The following is a 13674-nucleotide window of genomic DNA, read 5'->3' as shown; positions in this document are numbered from 1 at the left end:
CTTTTGATTAAATCTATGGGATCGGCAACGGCCATGTATGTAGGCTCTAACGTGTGGGGGTCTAAATGGATACCCGATCTGCCGTCTTTTCAACTTCACTCTCTGCAGCCTAATAATTTGGATGGAGTGATGGTGGCGGATCGGAAAATCCAGTTGGGTGCTAGAATTGCCCGATTTGAAGGTACTTTCGAATGTTTGGAAGCAGTTTAAGTTGTTCGGGAAACAGGTTGAGAGATGCTTTAGGCTTACTTTGGGCCAAATGCCTTGTGTTCCAATGGTGAGAAATGGCCCCGTGAACGATAATTGATAATTCTGGGCTGCACAAGGGCCGATTGGATAGCCACTGAAGTTGGAGTTGCATAGGGAGGCTCACTCTAGTGGCTGGACCCCTCCACCACTTAATTGGTTCAAGGTGAATAGTGATTATTCATGTGTGGAGAATTCTGGTGCTGTTGTTGGTATCATTATTAGGGATAGCAGTGGGTCTTTTTTTTAGGGCAGTCTCTAATCCAGTTTTATGCTCGTCGGTCCTATGGGGTGAAGCAGTGGCTTTGCATATGGGTAAGGGTGTCAATCAATACAGTTTCGGTAATTCAGTACAGTACCAACTTTGAATACCGAAAACCAAAATTGTATCGAATTTACACGGTGGTACGGTTTCGATATTAAATCAGTATGGGAAAACGGTTTAAAAACAGTATTTAGTGCGGTATACTTTTGGTACAAACAAACTCATGCCACTTTTGTTATTAGTTCATTAAGATCCTAATAAAATTTTGTAACCAAACAATCAATAAAATTTGATATTAACAGAGACAAAGCAAATAAATCTAAGAAGAGGAGTGCAGGATAATCTAAGAAGAGGAGTGAAGGACGAAACAAAAAACTGAAATAGGGAATTATGAATAACGTAAAAGTAAAGTGTTTTCATTGTAAAATTACATTTATCTCCCTAAATTTGGTACGGTACCAATTTCGGTACAATTTCGGTACCTACTCGACGGTATGAGTATCTAAAACCGAAACCGTAACCAAAGGAATTTGGTTTCGGTACATACTGTACCAAATTTTGAATGGTACGGTACGGTGCTCTTTTAGACGGCGCGGATCGGTATAGTTAAACGATTTCGGTACGCAATTGACACCCTTACCTATGGGGTGAAGCAGTGGCTTTGCGTATGGGTTCATTGTGCTATTTCGAATTTGATTGGAGCCAACTGATCAAGATTGTTATGGATCAAGGGAGGCCTTGTCCTTTGGAGAACCTTCCTATTATTATGTAAGAGATATGGTGTCTCATTTCTCTTTGGTTTCTTTTGCTTGTATTTCTAAAGAGTCCAATCATGTTGTAGACTCTTAGCTAGGCGGGCTCTGTCTCTGCTAGGTGAGATACATTGGCCCTTAGCCACTCCTTGGCTTCAAGATGTTTGTAATCAAGATGCCTTGGGTTTTCCTTGTCGTCCTTTTCAATGAAAGTGCCGAAAACCACAAAAAAAAAATAATAATACTATATACCCTTGTACCTATGTTAAATTAAGAAGAATGACAACTTTAGCTACTCATTTGTCTTACTACCCCAATCATACAAGTAGATATAGAATTTTAGAGGGTGTCATAAAAAATAATTCAGCCTAAGAGAGTTTTCTTTTCTTTTGGGGGAGATGAGGTTTGCCCAGTTTACCCTTATAATTTAAAGTAGTAAAAACTACGCGTGCAAATACACGAGGCCACACATATATGGTAAGAAGGGAAATGTCTTGAAATTTGACTTTATGTTATATTGTGTCCTATTTACATTGGTACTTGAGTGTAAATACAAGCTTAAAGGCATAATTCATGGGTTTGATAAAAGGGTTGGTTGTTACTCAATCTTTGGGTGTTGAGATGCTCCAGATTGAGACTGATTATGTGTCAATGGTGTTGGGAATGAAAGAGCATAGAATTCCTTGGTTTGCATTACAGCTCTAGCACGGATTGAAATCCTACATGGAGCAGATTGATTGGAGGATTACCCATTGTTACAACGAGGCAAATCCCATTGTTGACTTTTTTTTGCAAAAATCAATGGCTAAGATTCAAACTTCTTCCCTTTTAGTAGAGTAGCTTGAACATGTCATGTAGGAGTTGTGTTAGGATGTTTTAGAGCTCCCAAGGTTCAAGTTTTAGGTGAATAGTATGGATTCTTTGTATATTATGTTTTCTTTAGTAATTCTTTTGGAACCAGTGAGTTTGGGTGTATGTAGAGCAACTGTTGTTGCAGGCATGGTTCCTTGTGTCGGCGATATATCGCCGACACAAGGCGAAATGTCGCTATGTCGCTCGGGGGCGACACGACACCCCCCAGCGACACCGATATTGCAAGAAGTTGACGATATGTCGTCGACTTCTCGGCGATATATAGCTAACGGTCGAAATTTCCACCGTTTGCAATATATCGCCGACTTCTGGCGATAAAATGGCAAAATTCGGGCGAATTTCGCCCGAATTTCCATTCAATTTTTTTGCATTTTCTCTCTCTTCTCCCGAGCTTCTCTCTCTCATTTTTCGCACTTTTCACCATATTTTCGTCCGATCTTCGACATCTACTAGTACATCTTGCTTCCTTGTTTCCGGATATCACGTTGTTTCTGTCGATCAGTAGCCGTTTCGCACAGATCTGGGAGTTTTTTCGTCAAACAGGTAACCATTCTTCTCCAAGTAATTTTTCACAAAATGCATGCTATATGATGTTGGATGATTTTGAAATTAATATATGTTGAATACCATGTGCCGATCTACGATTTCACGGAGTCGGAATATTTTTCCGCAAAGTATTTTATTTTTTTATTTTTGTGGGTAAAAAATGATATTTTGATTATCTTGTATGATTACTTTTTAAGTGATATAGTGGTTGTATGATGATAGAAAAAACATATGTGGAACTCCGTGAGCCGATCTACGGACTCACGGAGTCGAAATATTTTTTGACCCAAAAATTAATTATTTTATTTTTCAAAAAATATTAAAATATTAATATAAATATCAATAATTATGAAAAATGGAAAAATTAGGGGAAAATGGGGGGAAATGTTTTGAAAATTATGGAATAATTATTGTAAGTATTTTATTAGTGTATAAACAATTATATGATTGTTTATTAGTGTATAAACAATTATAATGATGTTGTTAATTGTTATTTGTTAATGTTATTTGAATGCAACAATCATCATGTCTGCTGGTGGGAGTCAGAGGGGAACTGGGTCTTCCCAAGGTGGACGAGGACAGGGACAGGGACAGCCTAACAGATCAGCAGTAGGAGGGAGGACTGACCCAGCATGGCAATATTATACGGCTATTGATGGAAACAAAAATAAAACAGAGTGTAATTTTTGTCACAAAAGAATATACTCAGGTGGCATCAGTAGGTTCAAGGGTCACATCACTGGGAGTTCAAAAGATGTGACTACATGCACAGAGGCCCATCTAGATGTAATCAAGTTACTCAGGGATTTACAAAAACAGAAGGGGAAGAAGAAAGATGATCGGAGGAAAGTCAACAGAGCACTAGATGATGCAGTGCGGGGTCTGTCATCATATGTGGATGATTCAGATGATGATAGGGATGTTGATCCTGTTGATGTGGATAGAGATCAGGAGGAGAGGGATATGCGGCGGGCCATGGCGAGAGAGCGGACGATTGCACCATCGGGGAGCGAGGATATGGCCAGAGCTAGAGCTACAGGAGCTGGTCCCTCTAGGCCTACAGGGGCTAGACCTTCTGATTCTGGGGGGAGGGGTGGTGTATTTGGCATGTTTGGCAGATCACAGAGTCAGCGGGCCCCTCATACATCAGGTTCAGACCGTTCAGTGCCACTGCCACGGCAACCATCTGATTATCCACGCCGTCAAGACCCGATCATGGAGTAGGATCCTGATACATTCAGGAGAAAAGGGGTCAAGCAGCCCAAGATATCTGGTGCATGAAAAGGTATGGCAAAGAAGGTAAAGAAAGCAATGTCAAAGTGGATTTATTACAATCACATCCCCACAAACACAAAGCACAGGGTCCATACTATATGAATATGATTGATACTATTGCAAAGGAAGGCCCTGGATATGATGGTCCCAACCCTACAAAGTTGATGACCACCCTCCTTCAAGAGGAGAAGCATGAGCTGCAGGAGTATATTGATAGTATGAAACCCTTTTGGGATACTTATGGATGCACCATCATGTCTGATGGATGGACTGGCTCGACGAGAAAATCCATCATCAACTTCATGGTATACTGTGATTGGAGAACTGTCTTCTTGAAATCAGTGGATGCTACTGGTCATATGAAAGACCATAGATATATCATGGGTCTCCTGCAGGATGTGATCGAGGAGGTTGGTAGGAAAAATGTGGTGCAGATTGTCACTGACAATGACTCCAACTATAAGAGGCCGGTGAAGTGTTGATGGCTTCACCTGATTATAACCTTTTGTGGACACCTTGTGCTGCACATTCAATTGACCTAATGCTGAAGGACATTGGAAAAATCAGCATTGTCCACAACACCGTTGAGAGTGCAAGACAGGTAACCAACTTCATCTACAATCATAACGTTGCTTTGGCAATGATGAGGAGATCATGTGGAGGTGAGTTGGTGCGACCTGGTCTGACACGATTTGCGACGAATTTCGTCGCCTTGAGCAGCATGCAAGATAAGAAGTCGGGCCTCAGGTCCATGTTTGCATCGTAGGAGTGGTTTGATTGGGCTGGATCCAAGTAAGATAACTATCTACTATTTCATCTTATAAATTATTGTATTTATATTATGAGTTTATGATTATCTTGTATGATATCTATTGTCTATTGACTTAATGAGTTTGTGATAATTCAGCACGACCAATGGGCGCGCCGCATAGTACACAATATCATCTGATGATTTCTGGAAATGTGTTACTGTGGTGTTGCAAACTATAGATCTTATAGTAAAGGTCTTGCGTATGGTGGACTCTTCCTTGAGGGGACCCACTATGCCCCACTTGTATGCATCCCTTGAGCCTATGAAGGATGCTATAAAGGCAGCAAACCCTAGAAGACATCGGGCTTTCTTAGATATTGTCGATGCACGATGGACAGCTCATCTGATGCATCCTTTGCATAGGGCCGGTAAGTAAATATTATGGGTTGTTGATTTGTAGTTGTAGACTTGTGGGCTTGTAGCATTGTAGGTATTGGTAGTTGGTACTAATTTTAAGCTTTTTTAATTATGCAGCATATTTTTTAAACCCTAAGTATCAATATAGTCAACATTTAGGGTTGGACACAAACCTATTGGATGCCCTGCTACAGGTGATAACGAAGTTGGAGCCAGATGAGATGCTCCAATCATTTTCCACAATGAGGTGAGACATTGGGAATTTCAAATGATTAGTGAGTTGTATTTATTGTTTAAATAATTTAGATAATCAATCAATACTAATGATTGTATTATTGCAGATCAAATTGTTTAGGGATGCATTTGGGTCTTTTAGTGGAGCTGCTGCTTTACGGGGCAGAGAGACTAGTGATCCAGGTTAGATACTTATATAGTTAGATCCTTAGATGCATAAATGTTTTGAGTCTTTTGACTTTTGAGTTTCTTACTTAATGTTTTTGTGATAATGCAGCTGAATGGTGATATCTCTATGGCAACAGTGCATCAAACTTGTGAAGGTTGGCAATCAGGATCTTGTCTCAGACTTGCTCTGCCTCTGGATGTGAGAGGAATTGGAGTACATTCAGCATGATCCACTCCAAGAGGAGGAACTGGTTGGGAAGCCAACGTCTAAATGACCTCGTATTTATTCACTATAATATGAGGTTGAAGCTGCAATATGCTAGGGAGCAGGCTCTGAATGATAGGCAATACATCAATCTTGATGATATATTTGATGTGGCCAAAGATGAGCAAGATCCCCTCACTCAGTGGATGTTGGACAGGGGTGAGCCGGTATTGGACCAACTTGGAGGGAGGCCTGACCCAGAACTAGCTCAAGCTGCAAGGGTTAATGCGGATGAGTATATGGCCACTCAAGAGGGTCAGGCACATGCAGAGGCAGCTGCAACTGCTGATGAGGATTGGATGATGGCACCAGGCATGGAGGAGATGATGACACACTCCCGCCTAGTCAGACTGATCGAGATGATGATGATGATGATGGTGATGGTGGTAGTGGTGGTGGTGGTGGAGGCATTGGAGAGCGTCTACATGTTACATTACCAAAGACACAGCAGCCCCCACCCAGATACACTGAGGAGAGTCATTTTGATCATGCCACCCAGGATTATGATCATGGTGGTGATTATCAGCGTGGTTGTCAATATCCTGATACGAGGCCGAGCCACCATCAGAGGGGGGCTGGCCATAACGGCCAGCAACAGCATGGAGGTGGTTATGATTATGGTAATCCTTGGGATGCGGCGATTGCGTCAATGGGGTCCATGAGCTTGGATGAGTCCATAGGCTCCACAACAGGTTATTGGCCTACAGGTAATTATGGTGTACCTCTCCCTCCTTCACATGGACAGTATGATATGGGAATTAGTAACCCCTCTAGTTCTTCGTATCATGGGAGCTATGGTGTGCCCTCTAGTTCTTCGTATCATGGGAGCTATGGTGTCCCTCTCCTCCTTCACAATCAGAGTCATTCGTACCAACAAGGGCATCTGATGGCATGCAAAACGTTCCTTAGCCCTATTCTCACTTCCCTCAAGTTGGAGTTCTCATGGCGGAGGAAGATGACCGCTATAGAACTGTAGTTAATGATTACTTAGACAATTTTCAATATCGTATGAGATGGGATGAGTATGTGAATTTGTTGGGGGGGCATCATTGGAGACAGTCCGAGTCACAGGAGTTCAATCCACCTAGGCACAGTACTTGGTACTGAGAGTTCCAGATTTTATATGGTTGGATGACTCTATGTATTTCAGTATTTGTACAATGAATTGTAGACTTTCTATGATTTGGTTTTTATGAGTTTTTAGGTTTTTAGTTTCGGGGCTTTCATCCGCGTATAGTAGGACATGGGTCAATTAAGAACATTAGTTTAGGTAATGTTTTAGGTCAAAATAACACCCCCAATGTGTTTATTGGCCTCAAATTAGGCTACACATCAAATTTCAGGTCAAAATGACCTAAAATACCCATCGAAACAGGGGTTCGATTTTTCATCGAACCCCTACCAAAAGTCGGTCGACTTTTGGCGATATGTCGCCCATGTTGCCGTGTCACCAAGGTCCGACACGGCGACATGGGTCGACATATCGAACCTTGGTTGCAGAATTGAATATATGATTTATAAATGTTTGTATTTCAATCTTTCAGTTCTAATAAAGGTTGATCCTTTACTTAACAAAAAAGAATAGATCTTAAACAAAGTTTTTATTTTTTTATTTATTTTCTAACTAATACGATACATTAATTATTAATTTTGTCTACCCTTATATACTAAATAATGTTTTTCCACTGAAAAAATCATCTAAAGATTTAGGTACTGCAACTTCTACACAGTTCCTTCATACTTTGTCTAAATATTTTTACTTTATCGTGGAATATTTTGTTATGTTTTTCTTTTTCCTTCTCATTGTATGTTTATTAAGCCAAACAAAATAATTTTTATATTTTCTTTCTATTTCTATGTTAACTCGAAAACAAAAGAAGCTGAAAAATAGGTTCATGGAGACCTTGAAATTTGATACAATATTGGTTGAGAAAACCACTTTTGATTCAGAAGATCTAAAAAAACCCTCCGTTGTATGTGAATTGGAGATAGAGAAACTGAGAGAAAACCTTAGATCTATGCGAGTTAGAGAAGATTGACCCAGTTTTGATATTCTACTCATTCTCCATATGGCTTGGAGAAGAGGAAGTTACACAACAGGTTTTCCAATTAAATACATGGATTTCATAGAATCAATAAAATTGGGGTGAAAAGTACATCATTTAAGTAATGTATTATTTGAAGGACTCCCTGTACTTGTCATAAAACTAATGAGAATAATCAAGAGGGGGCTTTTGAGTACATGTTGTAGTAGATGGTTCTTGGATTATAATGCATTTTTTGAACTCTTGGGACCCTTCATGAGCAATGGCCTCATGAAGCTTTAGGGAAGAAAAGAATGAAACATAACTCAAGCATGACATTAAAGATGATACATGAGAACAACAGCCTAAGACATAATTCATAATAAAATTTATATCAAAAGATTTGAAGACAAATATCTTTCAGAAATAGGCAACATATGCAATTATCCAAGTGGAAGATCATGACTCAAAAATGTAAAAATCTAGAGAGACAAGCAGGAAAAGCAATAATTTGAAGGGAAGCTATTGATTCATCAACCAATTTCCACTCTTAGAAAAAACTAATAGAAAATGATTGAGCGTGTTTACTTATTGGATGGTAAAATATACCTTATAGTCAATGCTCTACATATTTATAATCAACATGACCTATATAGGAAACCCCTTCCAATTGGAAAATCAAACATGTACTCTGGCATTAGTTTAGATTTTTTGGAACAAAAGATTGCAATTAAAAAACCTTTATTAGGATTACATTTTTTACAAATATATGACAGGCAATTTAAGAAACAAAATTTTGAAACTAAACTATATGCAAAGCATGCAATAGAGTCACATTTTTACTTCACTTTGTAGGTTTTCCTAATAATAATTTCAGTTGAGACGCATCCTTCTTAGTACCAAATCAGATCCTTAACATAGCAATTTCATTAAAGCAAAATTATCCAAGCAATGAAAACTTAAGCAAGCATTCAAAATCTAGAAAATGACAATACATAAAAAAAAAAAAAACAATGAATTAGTGAAGATTGAAGAGAAGAAATGAGCCTGTGTAGTGAAATCTGCAAGAATTTCCTTGCTAATGCCATGCTCTAGGCAAAGTTGTTTCTTTGGGGACATTCATCTTTGGTGACCCATTAGAGAAACCCTCATCACCAAATAATCCTTCACCTCATTATCGTCGAATTTGAGAGTGTGGCAGAGATGAGAGTGAGGCTTATGTGGTGGTGTATGGATAACGAATGAAAAATATATGTTACTGAGCACTTGCTTGAATAAACCCATGATCGTAAGCTTTTCACAATATTTCAAATAATTAATAAAATGCTCCAAATTTCCAGCCAAACGTTAGTTAACCTACTAGAAAATTAAACGAGGAAAAAATAGTGCTAAATTGATAAAAATAAAACTATTCCAATTACATAGACGGATCAAACAAAATAACAAAATTGGTAAAACTCAAGGAAAGAAGTCTAAAATTCGAGATGATCAACTCCTAGCGATCTAGAATGGTAAAAGCAATGCAGTTACAATCAAAATGTGAACAATTTTGAACAAGAATTAAGGAAATAAACATCTACAAACCTAAAAAATTATCACACAAACAAATAAAACCTAAACGACAACATTTTCTCATTGTTTGATATTAACAAAGATATCATCTATTGATATCGATCAAAAACTAAAAATTAAGCCAATAAATAAATTAGAAAGGATACGATTGCTTTCAGAACAACAAAGATTTGAAACTCTAAAAAGAAAATGCAACTTACTTGTTGATAAGTAGTCAAGTCATTCTTTAAAACATCCAATACGTTTATTGGAATCTCCAAATTTAATTGTTAGATGGAAAGAACGATTTCGTTTCCTTGCCGCCTCTATAGATATCATAGTTCTTCCGATCGTTGTTTCTCTGTCCTCTTGGAAATATACTCAACACTTCCTCTTTTGGTTCGTGGCATGCATAGAACATGACGTTATTCCTAGGATGCACATGATAAACAATGGCACAGATAAATTTCTATGTAATTGATGAACAACAAGTAAAGTATAAACGACAATACAAAAGAACCAATGAATCAGTGAAGACCAAAGGAGAAGAAGTGAACATGTACCGATATCTTCAAGAATCCCATTCTTGTTGATGTCGTGCTCTAGGTAAACTTCTCTGGCAATCCATTGGAGAAACCATCATCTCTGGTAGTGCATGGATAGGGAATGAAAGATAATTTTTCTTCTTCTTCTTCTTTTTTAAGTAAAAGGGAGCGAAAGAGGTGATATCTTAATAAAAATCAAACAAATTTTTTTTTCTTAATAAAAGAGAAAGATCATACTCTATTATTATTATTATTATTATTATTATTATTATTATTATTATTATTATTATTATTATTATTATTATTATTATTACTATAATTGTATTGTCTTTTCAAAAAGTATAAGATATTACAATATTCCTTTTTTTTTTTTTGAGTAAGAATAATTTTTTTTGCATACTTCATTACATTATTAAAAAAATATCATATTCTAAAATAACACTAAGATTCCTATTCAAACTACATTCCATTACCATTAAGCAATTACTAATTCTACTAAAAAACAAGAAAAATATATTTTAATAAAAAATATCATATTTTATGGTTTTTTTTTTTAAACCAAAATTGTATTGCCTTTTCAAAAAATATTAGATATTATGGTATTCCCTTTTTTATTATATTTTTTTTGCAAGAATGAGAAAATTTTACCATATTCTAAAATAATACCAACATTCTTATTCACACTATATTACATTATCATTTAAGCAATTACTAATTCTACCAAAATTTTTTTGAAGCAATTACTAACAATAAAATAAAAGGAAACATACCTTAATTTTAGTCAACAGTAAAAGGTAAAAGGGTTTGCGGTGAGTGTCTATAATAGGAAAATGGAAACAAAAATCTTGGAGTGGGGGTAGAATTTAGGAGAAGATTTTCCTTTTTTTAAAGTATTTTAAGAAGTTTTTCTAAGAATTAGAAATATTATTTCATTATTAATAACCAAAATGTTAAAAATACCCAATAAAAATAGTTAAATATCTAATAAACAATAGAAAACTCAAGGTATTTCAAATAAATAAAAAGACATTAAAATATTTGCCAAGAAAGATGAGTACATGCTTTTGTATAATAGTATGATATGAAGTAGAGATTCTCCATCACCCTAAGAAAAATCAAATTCTTACCTTGTATGTGTATGCATTGGTCTTTTGCCAACTGAGTAACCCCTAAAGGTTGCCTAGGAGAGTACTTAGTGAACCAAAAGGATAAGGGAATTAATTAATCACAGCAAACCATAGGGACAGCAAGAACATGACCCAAGTTTCTTAGAGTATACGATCAAATGATTGAGGCACCACCTACCATGTAGACTACTCAGCAACTAATTTGTAACTTCAAAGTTTGCTTCGTGTTCTTTTTCGGTTATATGTATTGTTATTGAACCAGCACCATGTTTTAACCATATTAGACTGGGGTATTTATTTTTTGGGTTGATTCACTCAAAAGTCAGGATTTTGTCTATCAAGAGTTTTTCCTTGCTTTGCTAGGGTTTCAAGTGAGTCCATCTTCTTCCTTCGTTCTCTGTTTTTTTAGAACTGTAATCTTCTATTTTTCTTAGATTTTTAGAGTTTCGTGGTCTAGGATTCATGTGTGTGTCACTTGTTGTTGAGGTCTCATAAGATTACTTCTTGATTAGTGCATCAGACTTCAATTTGAGCCTCACGATGTAGGTTTCATACCGAACTCCATAATCAAATTATTTGTGTGTTCTTCTCTTGTTTCTTCAAGTATATTGGTGCGTTCTTACACTACAGAGGTTCAATTGAACCTAACAATGGTATTAGAGCTCTATTGAAGGGTTTAAACCAATGATTCATTGGGGTTTTCACTTCGATTGGTTTGATTGAAGGTTTCGAAGGGTAAGTGCAAGGTTTCTCTAGTGTGGGTGTTTCCAGAATCTTGTTCTAAGGTTTCTGTGTTTCGGATTGGGTTTCTTGTTCTATGATTTTTCTATTTCAATTAAGACAAAAAGAGAGAAGGTGGGGGCTCTTGGTTTGTCACCCGCTAAAGAATCCAGAGAGCTTGTTCAAGTGTCTAAAGGTTATGGTGGGAGTAGTACATCTACTCGTAACCCTAGAGTGACACCATTCTAGGGTTTTAACCATAATCCTCCTAATTTGTTTACTCCAATGGGAAGTTCAAGGGTATATATTGAGAAGTTTGATAGCATTGGGAATTTTGCCATATGGAAGAGGAAGATTTGGGCTCTTTTAGCCCAAAAAAGGTTATTAAAGGCCATTGATGACCTTGATGCATTCTATGAGTCTCTTGATCCATCTCTGCATGCTGAGATGATGGAAAATGTTGTCGGATGCATGTTGTGGAACATAACAAATGGTGTCATCAGGAATTTAAGTGAGCATGACAATACTCCTATCAAGTTATGGCTCAAACTCAAACAGATTTATCAAAAAAGAAATTTAGGAAATATGATTTATTTGAGAAGAAAAAAAGTAGTATAGCTTTAAAATGGATTATTCTATTTATTTAGATTAAAATCTTGATAATTTTACGAAGTTTGTTATAGAATTAGCTAATATAGTGAAAACTCTAAGTTAGATGGCCGGAATTTATCTACTATACTTTTGAATTCACTGCATGATGATTATATAGTGGACAAGAATGCTATAAACTATGCTTGTAAGATTACTCTTGATTAATGTATAGAACCCTTGAAAAATTGGGAGTTTAAAATATTGTCTACCAATAAGTCTAAGGGAGGGGGAAATTTATTTGTTAAAGGTAAGACATAATAGATAGAACAAAAATAAAATTAAGGGTAACAATAATAACCCCAACAATAATCAGAATAATGGGAATAGTAATAAGGGTGAATCAAGAAATAGAAAGTGCTTTTTTTACAATAAAGGACATCTGGAAAGAATTTTCTATTCATACCAAAAAAAAAAATTAAAAGAAAAAGAAACAAAAGCATAAATAGAAAGTGTTTTTCTGCAATAAATAAGGACATCTAAAAAGAAATTAATATTAAAAGAAAAGAAGAGAAAAAAAAGAGATCACCCTCTAGCAGTGATCAAGCCAATTTTTATGATGTCCTGGCTGTTACTAAGGATGATAGGTTTAGTGATTGGATACTTGCCTTTGATGTACATTTCGTATGAATCCTAACCTTGATTAGTTCACTTGTTTGAATGATGTTACAAATGCTAAAGTTCTTAGGGGTAATAGTGATATTTGTGAAGTAATAGGAATTGGAGTTGTGAAATTAAATACTCATGATAATTATGTGTTTACATTTGCATAATGTTAGGTACTTCCTAATTTAAAGAGAAAGATATCTTTGAGTCGCTTGATGAGGCTAGGATGAAGTTACCCATAGTTAGGATTTTATGTTAAGTGAGGGCTAAAATGACTTAGATTCCTACCCCATTTAACTAATTTAAAATTTAAAATTACCCAAATACCCTTTGAGCAGTAAAACTACCCAAATACCTCCATCTTCTTCCTATCCCTCGCTAGAAATCGCCCATCGCTGACTTCCCTCCGCAAACAAAGCGTGCAAGCCACCCCTCTTTATAGCTGAAACGTGGACCCATACGGATCCATGGTCTACCCATCAATAATAATAAATGCAAGTATAGATCGGCCATGCAAGTCCATGCTAAAGGTAGGCACCCAAAAAAAAAAAAAAAAAAAAAAAAAAAAAAAAAAAACAAAAAAAAAAAAAAAAAAACCAACCCCCCCCCCCCCCCCCCCCCCCCCCCCCCCCCCCCCCCCCCCCCCCCCCCATAGTTTATA

Source organism: Hakea prostrata, chromosome 6 (assembly GCF_041222555.1).
Source record: "Hakea prostrata isolate BN-2017 chromosome 6, UWA_Hpros_2, whole genome shotgun sequence".
Classification (NCBI taxonomy): Eukaryota; Viridiplantae; Streptophyta; class Magnoliopsida; order Proteales; family Proteaceae; genus Hakea; species Hakea prostrata.
The sequence above is the reverse complement of the archived record's forward strand: the minus strand, read 5'-3'. Positions refer to the sequence as shown.